The 17,197-nt window shown below is 41.9% G+C and overlaps 1 long non-coding RNA gene across 9 annotated transcripts in view; it reads right to left on the bottom strand.

The window, feature by feature from the left end:
• The window catches only part of LOC103162926, a 125,509-nt gene that overhangs the window by 62,116 nt on the left and 46,196 nt on the right, over positions 1–17,197 (bottom strand). For 3 of the 9 annotated variants that reach the window (XR_004769735.1, XR_004769732.1, XR_004769734.1), the window contains exons 5-8: positions 14,795–14,856; positions 11,535–11,643; positions 10,845–10,991; positions 5,190–7,127 (exon numbers count right to left, since the gene is read on the bottom strand). This is a non-coding gene — a long non-coding RNA (uncharacterized LOC103162926). The other 6 variants (XR_004769744.1, XR_004769738.1, XR_004769733.1 and 3 more) reach the window with 5 other exon arrangements.

Consider the following 17,197-nt stretch of genomic DNA (forward strand, 5'->3'; position numbering starts at 1 on the left):
ACACACACACACACACACACACACACACACACACACACACGATTAGTCTGCAGTACATCTCTTCTGCCAGTTCCTGATTAACTGAAAGATAAAGCACAGTCCATTTAATTCCCCATGTCAAATACTCACCAAGTCTAATGCTCATGGAAGACTGACTTGCAACCTATTAGGTCATGGCACATAAAACAAGACCAGACACTGGCCTGACCACTGTGTCCTGTAGCAGCTCCAGGTTTCAGCAAGAAAGAGCTAATGAGACACAGATTGCATTTGAGCAGTTAATAAGATCTTGAGGTCCAGCTCAGAGTAAAACCCTTGTGTGTATCATCTTCCCCACTCATCCAGAAAGAGGGATGACAGCATTATCTTCTCCTGTTATATCACCAGAACACACACCCATCGTAACTTGGCCAACTGCTCTTCTATTGGCTGCACCAGTCAGATTTGCTGTATTTTGATCCAGTAACAAACATCCCCTTTATCATGGTTCCCAACAGCACAAACTTGTTTTTGAGAGAATTTTCAGTTAACAATGACACCAGTTGAAAGCTAATCAAAGAACATATGGAAAATGCATTCTCCTGTCTACCTTGTCCTTTTAGTCTTTCTTTTCTTTTTCAGTGAATTCTATTTCACCACTAAATTCTAAGTTCTTTGAAGGTAGAGCTATGGTTAATACGGATGTTTCTCCCACTTTAGCTGGGGTGTGCTTAATCATTTGTCTAATGCATCGATGGATAAATGAGCCTATTGAAGAACTGTGAACAGGTATGTGAGTTAATAGGCATGAGACTTTACATTGGGCTTCCTTGTTAAATAGCAATTAAATGCATTGACATTCATTATATCCTGAATATATTGAGAATCTAATTGCTCACATGTTGCTCATGTAATCTCCAGCTCTTCAATGACAACTTGATGTCTTTCTGACGTACTTATTGTACCTGGATCAATGGCTAGTTAACTGCTAATTGATCTTTTATTAGCATATAATAACTCTTATTAAATCTAAATTAAAGTCTTAATTGAGACACTTTTATCTGCAGTGTTTCCACATACAGTCCTCATAACACAATGGATAATCGACAGGGAAGCTGGAAACGTGTTAGCTATCACCTTTCTCATTGACCTGAGAACAGGTTTTCAGTTTGAAGTTTTTTTTTGTTTTTTGTTTTTTTTTTTTTTCCATTTCGTTAGGAACCTGCATGACTGCTGCACCTAGGAACACATCCACACTGGCTTCTTGGTGTTCACACACAGAATTGGCTCCCCTGCTTTCATCCTCACCCCTCAGATGAAGCCACCAGGCCACCAGCAGGAGGCAGCAGAACCTGAACTGTTGCTTTAAACACAAAAATGGCTGTCACAGCTATGCAAGTGAGTAGGATGCTCTACCCAGCAGCTTTCTCAGCTCCCCATCTCCCTTCAACACTTAACTATCTTTCCTCCTTCGTCCTGACCCACCCCTCCTACTCCATCCTGTTCTCTATGTGCCCAGTAAAACAATGCCCATGCCCCTGGTCCTCTCTCTGGGTGAAAGCTTCCTTTTGCTAATTAACCTGTTTCTTCCTTTCATTTTTCATTTTTTTATTTTTGTGAGAAAGGGTTTCTTGTGTCTCAGGCTAGCCTCAAACTTGCAAGTAGCCAAGGATGATCACGACCGTCTTCGTCTCACGGTCTCAGCTCACATGACCTTCGTTAGCCTTGGCCATGGTGTTTGTCACAGCAAAAGAAAAGTGACTAGTACAGTTCCCCATAGGGTCACCTGTTTGAATCCTTGGTCCCCAGATGATGGCTCTGTTTGGGGAAGGTTGAAGAACCTTCAGAATGTAGAGCCTACTCAATTTTGTTTATGGTAGAGCTATATGTAGGAAAACTTGGGACTATAAAAAAAATTCTTTCATGCTCAGAATAATTTTAGAAACACGCTCAAAAGTAAATGTGTACTTTCCTTTCAGAGACAGAGAATTTGTGGGGCATATTTAGTAAAAATAATAATATTAAGGAAGCTGAGGATATAGCTCCATGATAGAAGCCTTACCTATAATGCATGAGGTCCTGGGCTCAAGACCCAGGACCGCAAAGAACAAAATGTTTTAGATCTGTCTGTATGAATCATTCCATTCCCATAAGGTGATGAAATACTCTATCGAGTTAGAGCAGGTAATAGTGTGAAATTGGATTTCTAAGTGCTACCTTTTACCACAGGAAAAAAGTCAAACACAGGCTTTAGGAAGTCCAGGAAAATGACCATTCATTTTCTACTGGGCTTCCATCTTCTAACCTCCAAAGGCAAAAAAGATGAGGAAAAATGACTACCCTCTGCTAAACAGGCATTGAGGGAAACTGGAAGACAAGGTACCTGGATTTGCCTCACAGTGGGCTTAGGAAAAGGGGTGTTATATCTGAGAATGACGATGGAAACCCAAGTAGCAGTGTGAGGATACAAGTGTGGAGGTCAGAGGATAGCTTGTAGTGGTCTCCTTCCACCCCATGAGTCCCAGGGACCTAACTCAGGTCATCAGGCTTGGCCGCAAGTGCCTTCAGCTGAACAGTGTCTTTCCAGCACATGAATTCATTTCTGAATTTATTAATGGTGTCCTTTGGTAGGTAAGTTAAAATTTTTTGATGAGATAATTCACTTGATTTATACTTTTCAAGTCTTACTCAAGATTAGGACATTTTTCTTCTAACCTCTTTATAGTTTATATTTTAACTTTTAGAACTATAATCCGTCCTTAAATTTTATGCATATTATTTTGTTGTGGCATCAGTTCTTGAATTATTTTTTCCTCGTTGAACTGCCTCAGTATTTTTGTCAAAAAATCAGCAGGTTGTATACACAAGCCTACTTATCGTTCTTTTGATTCCATTGATCTGTGTATCTGTAGTATGGAACTGCAAATTTAACATTTTTGCATTCTATTATGTTAAATACATACCTCAATAGCAATGAAATACTGGTAAGAAGAAATTTATCTGAGTCATGTTTGCCAAACAAAGGCCATAATTATAAATTAGAAAACTTGTTCTCTCAAGATAGATGTGATGGCACATCTCAACACAAGCAGAGGTAGGAGGATCAGGAGTTCAAGATAGTGAGTTGGAGGCTAGCCTGGACTACAGGAGCCCTTACCTTACAAAGCTGAAAACCAAAACATAACAAGAAAAGAAACCTGGCTTTAGCTTGGCATGGTGGCACTTGCCTATATCCCAAAATCTGAGAGACAGCAAGACAACAAGGGCCAGCCTGGTGTGCAGCATTTGATTTTGTGTTTGTGATTCTCCTCTTGAGTTTTTACTTTCATGACTTTGAAGTTAGAATTACCACTTCTGTAAGAATGTCCAGGTCATTGCACTGATTTGGAATTCTCAGCAACTGGAATATGCACCTTTACCTCTTCATTTTTCATCTCTTCATTGTCTGTTACTTTGGACTGGAGAAAGTACTGAAAAAGGACCCAACTGATTGGAAATGGTTGGAACTTAGAATGCCAAAGTTCATGTACTACAATGGAATCCTCAGTGCAAGTTCTGAGCCATTGGGAACTGATACTTTTTTTTGAGATGGGGGCCTTTGTATGTAGCCCAGGCTAGACTGGAACTTGCTATGTAATCTAGGATGGCCTCAAACTCACCATGTATCCTAGGCTAGCCTCCAATTTACAGCAATCCTCCTGCCTCACCCTCCAAAGTGCTAGAACTGCAGCTAAAGTCCACCATATGCAGCAGAAAAGTGGGGTCTTCATGGTGTGTACATCACAGGGATTCTATCCACAGTGGATCCATGTCATCATCTTGGGAATGGAGTCATTGGTAAAAATGGATTTGTCATAAATGCGAGTTCAGGCCCACTCTGCTGCTCTCTTATGTTGCCTGGCCCTTCCACCTTCTGACATGGTATGAAACGCATGAAGTCTCTCTCTTGATATCAGCCTCTTCTTAGCCTTTACAGTCTCAACAACTTTGTCCTATAGATACCACAAGCCCCAGGCACTTTGGCAGCACACAGCATGCCCAAACTTAGACATGTTCCTGAGATGGTGCGTGAACACTCTCAGTGTTCACACCAACCCTAGGAATGTGGCATCCTCTCCAACTTATTATTTCAGCCTCTTTCCAAGTGAGACAGACCCAGAGAGTGACAGTGACTTAGCCAAGACTATATTCTAAGTAGGTGAAACAGCCTCCACTTAAACACAGACCTACTTTGCATCTATTCTCTTGGCCATGTTTCCTGACTGGGAAAAAAACACACATCAATAAGACCACGTAAGTCAAGTATTCCATGTTCTCCTGCCCATCTACAAGGAAATAAGCACATGGTAGAAAGGGTCAGCATTTTCACCATGTCAGATGCTCTTCACTGGGTTCATTCTATAATGTTCACAGTTTAAATGCTATAATATTCCTGTATGGTTGGTAACAAGCTACTACCTCAAACCTGTCCCCCAATATTTCCCTTGGCCTCCCCTAATGCAGCAATGAGGAATTAACCCTTCACATGGCTAGGGGCCCCAATCCTTACCCCTTACAATCTAAACAGATCTCCCATCTGGCAGATGGGCATGTGAACCTCCAAAGGACAAAATGTCTGTAACATCTTTCGCAGTGTGCAGTGTTTGTGTGAATACATCTCACCAAACCAAATGAAAGTCTTGTCCTTGACAAATGGAATTTAGATCCAGGGATATTTGACTCCAATGCCCATGGTTTCTGCTTCAAAAGACAGCATCAAGGTCTTCGGACACTGAGCACTGAAAGCTGGGGAGGGGGGTTACTGCTCACCACAGACACAGGACCCTAGATGAGAGTCCTAACTGCTTACCTGCCTTGCAAGGCACCCGCTGTCTTCCCAGGCTCTCCACCACCCCAACACACTCTACCTGCAACAGCCTCCCTCCCTCAGCTCCTTAAGTGGAAAATCCCTCCCAGTGACATTCTGGCTTATTATTCATGTGGGTCCCTCTGAAATGTCACCTCCTCAAAGAGGCCTTCTAAGATGGAACCTCAAAGCCACTATGCCCTTACTATAGCCATAAGAAATATCCTCTTCACTCTTTCATCTTTTCTATTCCTCTCTCTCTCTCTCTCTCTCTCTCTCTCTCTCTCTCTCTCTCTCTCTCTCTCTCCCTCCCTCCCTCCCTCTCCTCTCTGTCACTTACTCATTTCTCATAGCATATAAATAACATAAGGTCAGGGAGTAGTCTCTTTTTTACCCATGGTTCCTAATACACTTCCCAATAAATGAATGAGAAGTGTGTGTGCATCTGTGAGAGTGTGTGCACTTTGTGTGTGTGTGTGTGTGTGTGTGTGTGTGTGTGTGTGTGTGTTTTCAGGAAGTGATGTCTAATCAGGCCAAGGCCAGACAGCAAAAAATACAACAGAAAATAATCAACAAAGCCCAATTCTGGCAAAGACTCATCCTCTTCCAACACTAAGTGGGCACCAGCTATGTCCTCAGGCACTGACCCAGAAGTGCCCAGCCTATGGCCTGTGAGCCTCGTGCAGTCACTTGTGGGGCAAGAGAGCTGTGAGTGTAGCCCCCTCACAAAATCAGAAGCTTAACTAAAACATCATACATTTTTTTGAAAATTTTTTTTTCTTGTAACTCGATTCCACAGTTCTCAAGTATGAACTTTGTAGATAACAATATTATGTTGCAGTGTCAAAAGGTTGGGTATGCCAGGTAGGTACTAGGGTACTGGGGAGGAAACAAGCAGGCAGAAATCCCTGCCTTCCTGGGGTTTTTCTAGAGAGGAGATCCAAGCAATAAATAAATACATGAGTACAAAATATTGTACAGCAGATGATGATATGTGATAAGGAAGGAAAATAAAATGTGGAGCAGCATTGGGTGCAGGGTAGGGAGAGCAGGTGTTTGAAGGCCTGAAGCCTGAGCAGCAGTGAGCCATATGGTTATCTGAGGGAAGAGCCTGTCTACATTCAGTGAACAGAAAGCACAATCTTTCATGTAAAAACTATTGGCATTGCCTAGGAGAAGCAGAATCCAGAGTGTCTGGGACAAAGTAAAGAGGATAGCAGATTAGGGGACTCAAAAGTAAAATGGGACGAGTGAGATGGGAACCCTGGGGGGTTTTGAGAGGAGAGACATGCTCCACTCTTCAAGAGCAGGCTGGAGGGTGTGCAGAGGGAGACAGAGGCATGGGGAGGGGACATAGGCTGCTGTACTGCAGTAACATGGGAAAGAGTCCTGGGAGGCTAGGACCAGAGTGATGGAAGTAAAGATGGAGAGAGGTGATGGAACTGGGAGTCTGAAGCCAAGAGTCAACAGATAAAGAAGATTTAATCCATCCTCAGAGATGGTTCAGGAACGATGCAGGGCTGGAGCATGGAGAGCTGGACATCCAAGTGGGAGGAGAGCAGATAAAGAAAGGAAGAGAGAGCTGAAGCTGTGAGCAGAGGCCAGAGACTGCAGGAGAGAGCATGGGAGACAGCGTCGCCAGACATGCCCAGAAATGGAAGAAAAAGCAAGGAGCAAACTCTGCCTGGCCCAGACCCAGAGAAGCTGTGTCTCCAAACACATCCTCCCACACAGCCTTTTAAGAAGGCAACTTGTTGTGGGTCAGCAGTGGTGGGCACAGACCTGTGCAGGACACCTTAAAAGGGATACTGCACTTACTTTCACGGCTCTATCCTGAAACTCTTATTAGTTTTAACCAGGGATTCATATTTTCATCTTGTGTTGGACCTTGCCAATTAGACAGCCAGTTTTGCTGACAGTATTCTCCCTGTAAACACTGCCCCATTTATAAAAGAAGTCTCCAGGTGGGACACTTCATAGGAAACTCTGAGCTACAGGGTTGGGGCCTGGACTTTGGAGAGGGAGGAGAGGGCATGTTTGCCTGTGCTGTAAGCAGCATGACGGTGACTATGCAATATTAGCACATGGTCCTGGACCAGAGGCCTTGATGGCCTCTTTAAAGGAAAATCAGAACAAGAACAAAGCAAGCAGCATCTCTGGTGGAAAAATACAGCATTCCATCTTTCCATACTTTATCTCTGTCCTCCAAAGGCCAGTGTGTCAAGGAATGAGCCCAGCAGCCAACATTGTCATTTCAATTAGTGCCAAAGCCTGGGACCCAGCCATGATTTTATGGTTGATTCTGAGCCAAAAAAAAAAAAAGGAAAACGTTAATACTGATTTTCTTTATTCACTGTTCTTCCATTTACCCAGAATAGCCATGGCAACTAGATACTAGAAGATTAAACTTAAAACAACTCCTCGTTCTAGGTAGTCTTGTCCCCCTTCCCCTTCCCAGGGCTGTGGACACAATAATCAAATGTATCCATTAGTTTCCTCTTTTAAATATCACACAACCCACTGAAGAGGGAAAAGGAGAACTTACCAAAAATAGTAATAATTATAATAATATTGAAATAATGTAATAAAAACATACAAGATGGGCAGATTTTACTACATTCTATATATGTGCTATAGACAAGCAAGCACCATAATTTGTTCTGGTAGCATCATGAACAGAAAGAGGAACAAGGGTGGCCTGTGCAGTAGGTAGTCATATCTCATATGATCAGAATATAAACATCTTTTGGCACAACAGAGACATTCCATGTCACAAGAACATGAGGCAGACAGAGCCTCCCCAACGTGAGCTATAGGAAGATTCAGATAGCTTGCAATTGCAATTAAGATATCTTTAGAGTAAAGCCAATCAGCTGATGACCAGAGTCTCTTGGCCATCTACTAAGAAAGTCACTATAGAAATATTATTGAAAAATATTGCCCTTTTATCTCAAAGGACACAGTCGTAAGCTTAATGTCTCAGAACAGCTTGGGTTCACATCTTCTGCCAAGGACAAGAGCTAGAATAGTCATCAGGGATTGCACTTCCAAACACGAGCACCTCTCTACCCGACAACCAAGGCTCCGAATACAAGATCCTTGATCACAGAATACCTCTAAACCTCATCCCATCTCTCTCTCTCTCTCTCTCTCTCTCTCTCTCTCTCTCATACACACAAAAAATTGAAAAGTAAACAGTGAAAACCTTTAAGCTAGCCATTACTGGAGAAGGTTTTAAGCAGCTATCAGATTGTGGATACAACTGAACAGTCCTTCCTATTGGGAAGACTGTGGGACACCAGCCCATGACCAGAATGGAAGCCAATATGCCCCACATCACCCTAGCAGCTACTGCAAGGAAGACATGGAACCCTCTAGAAGAACTGTGCAAATAACTATCAGTCCCCTTTGCTCTGCAGGAGGGGTGTGGGTACCCCTTAGGGAGCCCATCGAGATGGAAACACCTACTGTGGGTAGAACTCATTGGTAGAGAATCTGCCTGGCACACATGGTGCTGGGATCAACTCCAGAAACAAAAAGAAGGAAATTGTCCACTTGTCAGTACAAGAGGGTATCATTTTCTATCTGAATGGGTGGGGGGGAGTGCTCTGGTCAGATGCCACTGTGCCTAACCCGTCACCCACTGCCTTAGGCACTACCCGACTCCTTCCCTAGAAATCCATGCAGAGGTTCAGGTCCATCTAACAACCAAGTGCTATTTTCCTTGCTTCAGTTCTGAACTGCATGTCTAAGTCAGATTCCTCCACTTCTGAAACACACAGCCCAGAGTCCGAGCCATGTCGCTTCCCACTGTGAGCAGCAGAGAACAGGAGACTTGGAATTCACCGATTTGCTTGGAAGCATTAACTCTCCATGGATTAAGATGAAACCTTAGGAAGTCTGGCTTTCCTTGGCAACTAAGTAATGAGATGTGAGTGTGTGCAAAGACGTCCTTCCTCCAGCAGGTGTTTCTGGCACATTGACTACCAAGAGATAAAGTTCATGTTTTGACCCAATTTTTAGTGAATACCCTTGTTTTGAGATGGAACAATTGATATACTAAAAACAGACTTTATTTCAGTCTGGCCTGCACCTGGGTTATTAGCATGAGAGGTCACATCAAAGGGAATTCATTTCTCCTTGCCACTCCATAACACAGTGAGGATTCTGAAAGTCATTGCTTGTTTCTCTTCAAGTAAGAACTGAGTCTAGGAGAGACGTTTATCTAACCTCTTTTAGATTGGAAAGCAATTCCCAAGTTAGGCCCACACTCATTTCAAGTGAAATTTTACTTCAATAGAGGCAGCCAAATGATTGAAAATGGAAGTACTTTGAAATGTTTCAAATTTTACTTTGCAAATTAAAAAAATAATAATAATTTTATCCCAGAAAAATCTAGCATCTCTTGAGATTATTTCCAAAGCCAACCTCTGGCCCCAGTGCTGTGTCCTTGTGTAATCCTGGCTGTGGAGTCAAATTTGTTTGCAAGATTACAAAACAGTCTCTCAAGATGGCAAAGGACATTGGAATTTCCTTCCCTCTCTTTCACATCTTAAAAAGGTCATAGCACTATAGCTGTCAATATGCTATACAGCAATATGCTTCAAAAATAGTGCATATTTTCAAAAGCGAGCATTTGGAGAAGCTGCCTAGTGTCACATGGGGTCCTTTGTAAGGACCTGCATGTGGGAGCATCTCCCTCCTTCCCTTGCTCTTCTGGTCATGAAGGAGTTCACAGGACCGGCCTGCCATGCCTCCTTAGAGACCCACTGCTAGTCTTGACAGTTCTTTTTGGGGTCTTTCCAGAAACCGAAAACAAAAAAAAAATAAAATAAAATCAACAGTCAAAGTGTTTTATTCTCCAGAGCCACCACATACATTTTTCAGAACATCAAGGTAGAGATGCTTCCTGAACTGCTGGAATGTTCCAAAGAGGAAGGAGAAGCTGCCGACTATTTTCACTCAGTTTCCAATAAGTGTGGTAATAAAGAGATACTATGTAACAAAATTAAGACAATCTTAACTAAATTGTTTTATAATTAATAATTGTTAATTATAAATGGAAGAGTCCTAAAATGATAATAAGTCAATCTAATAGGAGATTCTTTAACTTAAATATCATCATTTGACGGTTAACCAAAGCAAGCTCAACACCAGGAAATATGTTCAGATGTAATTCATATTCATGGCCTAAAGTGAAAAAAACTAGACTTGATGTTGACAAATCATTAGCTAAAATTAGACATGCATTTATCTGTTTTCTAACACTCTTAGTGATCAATGAATAGAATTGAATGAAATAATTATAATATGCACTCTTTTACTGTATGTGTATGTGTGTGCATGCCTCAATGTAGTGGGTACTGTGTGTATGCAGGAACCCAGAGAGGCCACAGAGGGCGTCAGATCCTTTGGAGCTAGATTTACAGGTGGTTGTGAGCTGCCCAACATGGGTGCTGGGAACTGAGATCTTTAGAAAGAGCATCAATCAAGCTCTCTTGATGGCTGAGACATCTCTCTAGTTACTAATAAAAAATTTTAAAATATCCATTGAAAACCAAAAGCAAACATCATTGATAATGATGAAAATTTAGAAATACTATCATTAAAATTAAATATGAATATCTCTTGTCCCCTATTATAATGATCAACATTGTTGTGGACTCATAGGCTATGCAGTATGGTACAGGAAGACAAAAATTGGGGATGGGAAAACACTAACATGCTACTATTTGCAATTAATGTTCTTTCCCACTTATAAATGCAAGATGATCTGTAGAGTGATCATTAGAAACAAGGGCTATTCACTGACTATAAAAGCAATACAACGACCAACAACATTTCCATAGAGCACTGGCAATCACAATTAAAATATGTAATGACATCCATGTATATATATATATGCACTTCACAAAAGCAGAAACAATTAAGAAATCTAAAACACATCTAGCAAACTAAGAGAAAAATCATAAAATATTAAGAAAGAACATATGAGAAGCCTTGAATAAATAATGCATACCTCATTCGTGGATGGCAGACTGAATGAAGATGTATTTTCCTGATAATATTAATATGATTCCAACCCCAATGACAGTAAAAATTACCAAGCTGATTCTTAAGTTCATGAATTTAGAAAAGTCAAGTCCTAAGAAGAGCCAAGACAATTCTAAAGAGAGAAAAGAAGCAATGACTAGCAGATGCCAAACTATCATAATTATTTTAGCAATTAAAATGGTACACCATGCTAGGTGGTGGTGGCGCACGCCTTTAATCCCAGCACTCAGGAGGCAGAGGCAGGTGGATCTCTGTGAGTTTGAGACCAGCCTGGTCTACAAGAGCTAGTTCCAGGACAGCCTCCAAAGCCACAGAGAAACCCTGCCTCGAAACCACCACCACCACCACCACCACCCCGAAAAAAAATGGTATGCCATTAACAGAAAATCTAAAATATATGGGGTGACAGCGATCAATTTACCTCTCTAAAGGCCAAGGACAAAATACTCATCATGTTGGAAATTTTGGCTTTCTATCTAAAAAATAAAAATGAACAATAGTCTTCTGCTACATATAAAATGAGTTCCTGGTAGACTAAAGGTATAAATGAAAAAAAAAAAAAAAAACATTTAACTACAGAGAAAAATAAGGTCAAACCGGCTTCCAATTACAGCAGAAAGCCGAACACTCATGCTAGTCTCCACCACATACTTACTCTAAATGAAATGACAATGGTTGGATTTCCAAAGCACACCACAGAAGCAAGCAGTAGTTTCCAAAGCACACCACAGAAACAAGGAAATCGCAGTAGTACGAGGCACAATCTGAAAGGCAGAAAGGTGAGCAGTAAGTGCCTTAGCAGACAGAGAAGACCAGATTCTAATCTGGCAGCAAAGAAATGGAGAAGCATCTCTGATTTACTGGACAGGCTCACCCAAGATTTATCATCTGGCTTTTCCAGTAACACTGAACAGGACATGGGAATAGAAATGAGCTATAAACAAGAAAACAGGTGAATGCCTGTTTAAGAAGCATTTAGACCCCAAATTCTACTCTCACCTGCCCACTAGAGAAATTGATCCTCTCTGACCCTGTAGTTAATTCTCTGGAGAGGGCAAAACAGCCTATGGATTAGAAGACAGGTCTTAACTCTAAAGACTAGACCCTGAAGCCCTTTTTCTCCACTTGGTTCTTAGGTGCTGGTATCCAGAATTATGTTCCAGTCAAGAACACAAAAAGTGAAACCCATTACTTTGTATGCCAACCTCAAAAAATTAATTTAAAAATAACAGTAAAAAGAGGCACAGCACGCCTCTTCTAGCAACTAAAACCTCAGTGTTAGTCGGAGCATTCAGGTTTTAAGGGAATGGTGGGAGCATTTCCTAGCAGAAAGCCAGACTTCCTTTCACTGAAGCCTAACTTATGGAATCTCTAACAGGTGTGACCCCTCAGCTGTGAGGGGTCAGAGGAGGAAGTCCTCTGAAAGATGGGGGGACATTTTCAAGGTGACCAGACTCCCTTGGGAGAAGACACTTTCTGAATTACTGTTAGCAGCATTGCAGATGTGAGGATAATGTTGAATATCCATCAACTAAGAACAAGATATCATTTTTAAAAGAAGGAAAAGGAAGGAAAGTGACTTTAAGGGTTCATGGGAACTAAAGATGATCCAAACGGAAGAAAGAATATTCCCTTTGAGAATGAAACGACAGTTTTTAAAGTTGAGACTAAGCCTTGAAGTAGAACAAAAATATCAAATGACTGGAAACGAATTTAAAGCCTACACAAATTTTAGGAGCACAGTTTAGGAGAACTAAGTGACAGAAGATGCAGGGAGAGAGAGGCGGGGCAAGCAGGGGAAAACAAAAAGGAAACTAGTCAAGAAATCTCCCAGAAGTGAATGGGCCCGGTGTGCCCCATCACTGCCCAGCAAGTAGATGCAAACTAACGTACATCAGGACACACTGCTCTGATTTCAGGACACTATAAAAACAATAGCAAGCACTATCAGAACAGCTCATGGCCCTGGGTGCCTGCACTGACGGCAGAGGACAGTGATGCCCGTCTGTAAACTCCCCTTGGAAACACGTTCAACATAGCGCTTATTCATCCAGCAAAAGCACTAAGTGTAAAGGTAAAATACACTCATCTTTAGGTTTTCAGGTTCTCAAAACTTTCACACTGCCCTTCTCAGGAAGCTGCTGTAATATGGCCTTTGCCAAAACAAAAAAGTAAACCAAGAATTGGAAGGCCAGTGTGCAGGCAAGAAGGAAAGTAACTCAGTAGGAGGACCATTCTTGTTAGGACACATGGGCTGCCAGGGACATTCTAGTGGGGGACTCTTAAAGAATTCTTAGCATGCTGAACATAGCAAAAAAACTGTTATTTGTAGCCCCATACGATTAAGCACAGGACAGAAACTAAAATGGAGCAATCCACAGATCTCAACACAGACTTATAAGATAAAAACATGAAAACTCAAAGAGAATTTTAAAACTAACAACAGAACTCAAGGTACAATGATAACGCAGATATGTAAAGATGCCATGATGACGTATGCTAACAAAAATATTAATTTAAAAAAATAGCACATGAGCACATACACACACACACACACACACACACACACACACACACACACACACACAAGAAATTCAGACATGTTGTTACATATTATAATTCCAGTATTTGGAAGGCTGAGGCAGGAGGACAGCAGGAGTTTAAGACCCACCTAGGCTACATAGCAGAGTCCTGTCTTTAAAGAATAAATAAATATTTTAAAACAACAACAAAGACACCAGCAAAACCATAGGCATTTTGTAAGGGAGAAAAATAAATCAATCAGTCAGGTGGTGGTGACACATGCCTTTAATCCCAGCACTCAGGAGGCAGAAGAGGGCAGATCTCTATGAGTTCAAAGTCAACCTGGTCTACAGAGTGAGTTCCAGGACAGCCAGGGCTACACAGAGAAACCCTGTTTTGAAAAACCTAAATAAATAAATAAATACCGAGGTCATCAAGTCCCCTTCCAGGGGAAAGAGGAACATGAGTGTACACTAGGAGAGAACTGAAGGAAATTGTCCTTTTCATGTATCCTGTTTCTTTTAAACAGCCTTAAAGCCTAGGGCAAAAATGACTTAAGAGTCGCTATCGTTAGCTCTGGGTAGTGAGCTTGTGGTTGCTCTTACATCACACTTTCTATTTTTGTGCATTTTTCTTTTCCAAAGAGAAGAGGAATAAAAATGAATGGCAAATGCCACCATCGCAGCTTACCAGGGCCTGGGCTCAAGAGCCACAATGGCAAGTGACCAGTAGGCCAGATGGGCCCACCCCAGGCAGCCCTCCTCCTCCCTGTGTCTTCTCTTTATGTCACTTAATCCATTGCTCACAATGAAACACACCTTATTCTGAAAAGTGTCATTTTCTTTCTCGATTAGAACCCCTTGTTGGATTCCAACCGTTTTTTTTTGTTTGTTTGTTTGTTTGTTTTTTGTTTTTTTTTCTTTCTCAGCATCATCCATGAATTAGCATCTCGACACTAGTTCATGAGGAGGGGCATGCAATAGCAGAAAATGGCCCTCACAGCTAGAGCTTAGGAGGGGCTTAGTAAGTAAAACATACTCACAACTCAAAATACTACTTAGTATAAATATTACCCTAATATACAAAGTGGGAGTGACAGCTCCCTGTGTGTCATCAGCTCATAGTTCCTCCAGGCTGAAGACGCTCCCTTCACCTAATGACGCCAACCCCACAGACAGCAAAGCACTATGGGAGAATCACCATGACTTTAAGTTCTGCTGTCAATAAGGTCAAAAAGGATAGTCGGGGGCCATGGGCTTGGGAGTGGCAGTTTGAGGTGTTCGCTCTGTTTGACACCAGCTTTGTCCTTGGTGGTGAAAGAACCTGCTAATGTCAGCCTGGGTGCATAGTCACAGCTTCTGCAGGACCCCAGACAGCTGGCCGTCCACTTACCAGCGCCTCTGGTCTCAGACTCAAAATAGTTCATCACTGGGCTCTCTCATTTGATTTTGCACCTGAAAGAGGAATTGCAAAGAAGACAAAAATGAAAGGTACTGGACAGTTATCCTTTCCCTATTCAAAAAAAAAAATGAAATTTGGTGAGAATGTTTGAGGGGGGTTCGGGTCAGTGCTTATACTGACGGACGCTTGATGGATTTCTGGCTTCAAATGTTTTATCAAGACAATCCACCTTGTAGCAATCTCCAAAGAAGACTGTGTGCTCTATTAAGTCCTCAATTTGCTTTTTAAAAGTTACTAAATGCGCTTTTTCACAACAAGGAAGCGTCATCTCCCGCCAAGAGCCTACCCAGTTTGTCACCCAGCTTCCCCTGCTTTTCAAAGCCAGCCATCAAAGAGCAAAGGAAATGTCATGACTTTGGAGCGGTCAGAAAGCCCTTAAGTCGCAGTGCAGGCTATTTCTCCTTTTGTGGCACAGAAAAGAGTGGACAAACACAATGAATAAATAATCCCATTGTGCTTACACATGTGTAACAATCCTTCAAAATGAGGTGAGGGACAAAGATAGGAGATAGCAAGGCGGCCTGGGTCTTAACAGGATGGCTGGGAATTCTAGGACCTAAACTGCTTTTGCAAACACAAACACACACAGCAACAGCAGCCATGAGAAAAGGAGAATTAAAAATGGCATCCAATTCAGAACGCCAAGAGGCTTAGCCTAAATGGCTTTCTGAATAATTGACTTTGGACCCTTTCAGTCCCTGTCTGTTTGGGAGACAGGTCAGGGCCAAGGTTAGAGTCTTTAACCATTCAAAATAACTGACTTTCAACTTACCATCGGGGTCACCAGTGGTTGCTTAGAACACTTCTTGATTGTTTTTGCTTCGCTGAAGCCTTTCCTTCCGATTCTAAAGAAGCCTTGTTGGTTTATGTGCTGGCATTCCCCCAAGGCCACCATTTTTTCAACCAATCCCAGTAGCCACCCCTTCTCTACTTTGAATCTCAGGGCAAACAAAAGGGTGTGTGAGCATGGGGCACTCTGGCAAAGGTCTGTCATAATTCTGATTCTATGTTGTGTTTAGACATTCAGAAAAGAAGGTAACAAGGTGAACTTAATTTACTCCAGTATTCTTAAGAAAGCTTTATATTTTGGGCCCAGCTCTTCTGAGTCTCTTTTCAAGCTGATAAATAAATGACCACAGTTTTCAACCTCGAATTACCTTCTGTACCATCAAAGAGCCAAGGACTGCGGAGGACAAATGCACAATACTGTTTTCTGGACACGACAGGGTCACTGGACACATGGACTGGCAGTTGCCATGGTTGCTTGCACAAGACCCACACAAGATCATGCCAGTCAAACATCCAGCTCCAATTGGGAAGTTCTCACAAGGCCCCATCCTAGCAGAGGGACTAACAGAGGTGCTTGGTGGTTACTAAGGAAGGGGGAGTCAGTTTTCTTCAGGGATTTGGCCCCTGGTAGGTTGCTCATCCTCCAGTAAATTACCCTAGATCCATGTACATACTAGAACTATTAATTAGACTAAGCAGATTAAAAAAAAAAAAAGGACATGAAGTTGGGAGGGAGCCAAGGGACATGGGAAGAGTTGGAGGGAGAGATTGGAGAGTGGAAATGATCAAAATACACTGTAAACATGCATAAAAATTTTCAGAGTATATTTTAAATATATATATTCTAACTAGTGAAACAATATTTCATTTAAGAGTGCTTCACACTGGTCTCTAGGATTCTCCTTCAAACCATTCTGGTTTTGATGCTAGAACGTATCTCAAAAAAATAAAAATAAAAATAAAACACAACTAAGGTAACTAGAAGACACCATTGACTATAAGAAACATCCTGATTTCATACCAAGTTGAAACTCTGACAGACATGGTAATTATTTTTATAATACCACTCTAGTTAAAAAGAAGGTGAATAGGGTAAGGAGGAGAGCAAGCATCGATTTTGTTTAAAAGAAAAAAACAGTGTTTTGGCCGTCCTGAGGTGAAGTATGGTAGTCAGAGGGAAGAGGTACTTATGTTTTCTAAAATGGGAGTCTGAATGGAATGGGAGCAGAGAATCTACAGGCCATAGGCATGTTCCCAGATAGAGGAACACCAGGAAGGAAGGCATGTGGAATAAGGGGTCTGAATTCTCTTCGTCCCCCCTTTTGAGTATCCATGGAGATGCAGTCTCCAGTCTAAAGACCGCGGGAACAGCTTGCGGTCTTAAGTCCTTAAAGTACAGCAGGTTAAGGTCTAGTCTAGGATGAACTGACTGCCCCACTGCTCTGATCGGCCGATGGAAGACTCTATAAAGGAGCCACAGTGTCTTAAGAGAAGCTCAGTTCCCACAGTCACAACCAAGAATGGTACAGACTCTATCCTGCCAGC

This window comes from Cricetulus griseus, chromosome 4 (assembly GCF_003668045.3).
Source record: "Cricetulus griseus strain 17A/GY chromosome 4, alternate assembly CriGri-PICRH-1.0, whole genome shotgun sequence".
Taxonomy (NCBI): Eukaryota; Metazoa; Chordata; class Mammalia; order Rodentia; family Cricetidae; genus Cricetulus; species Cricetulus griseus.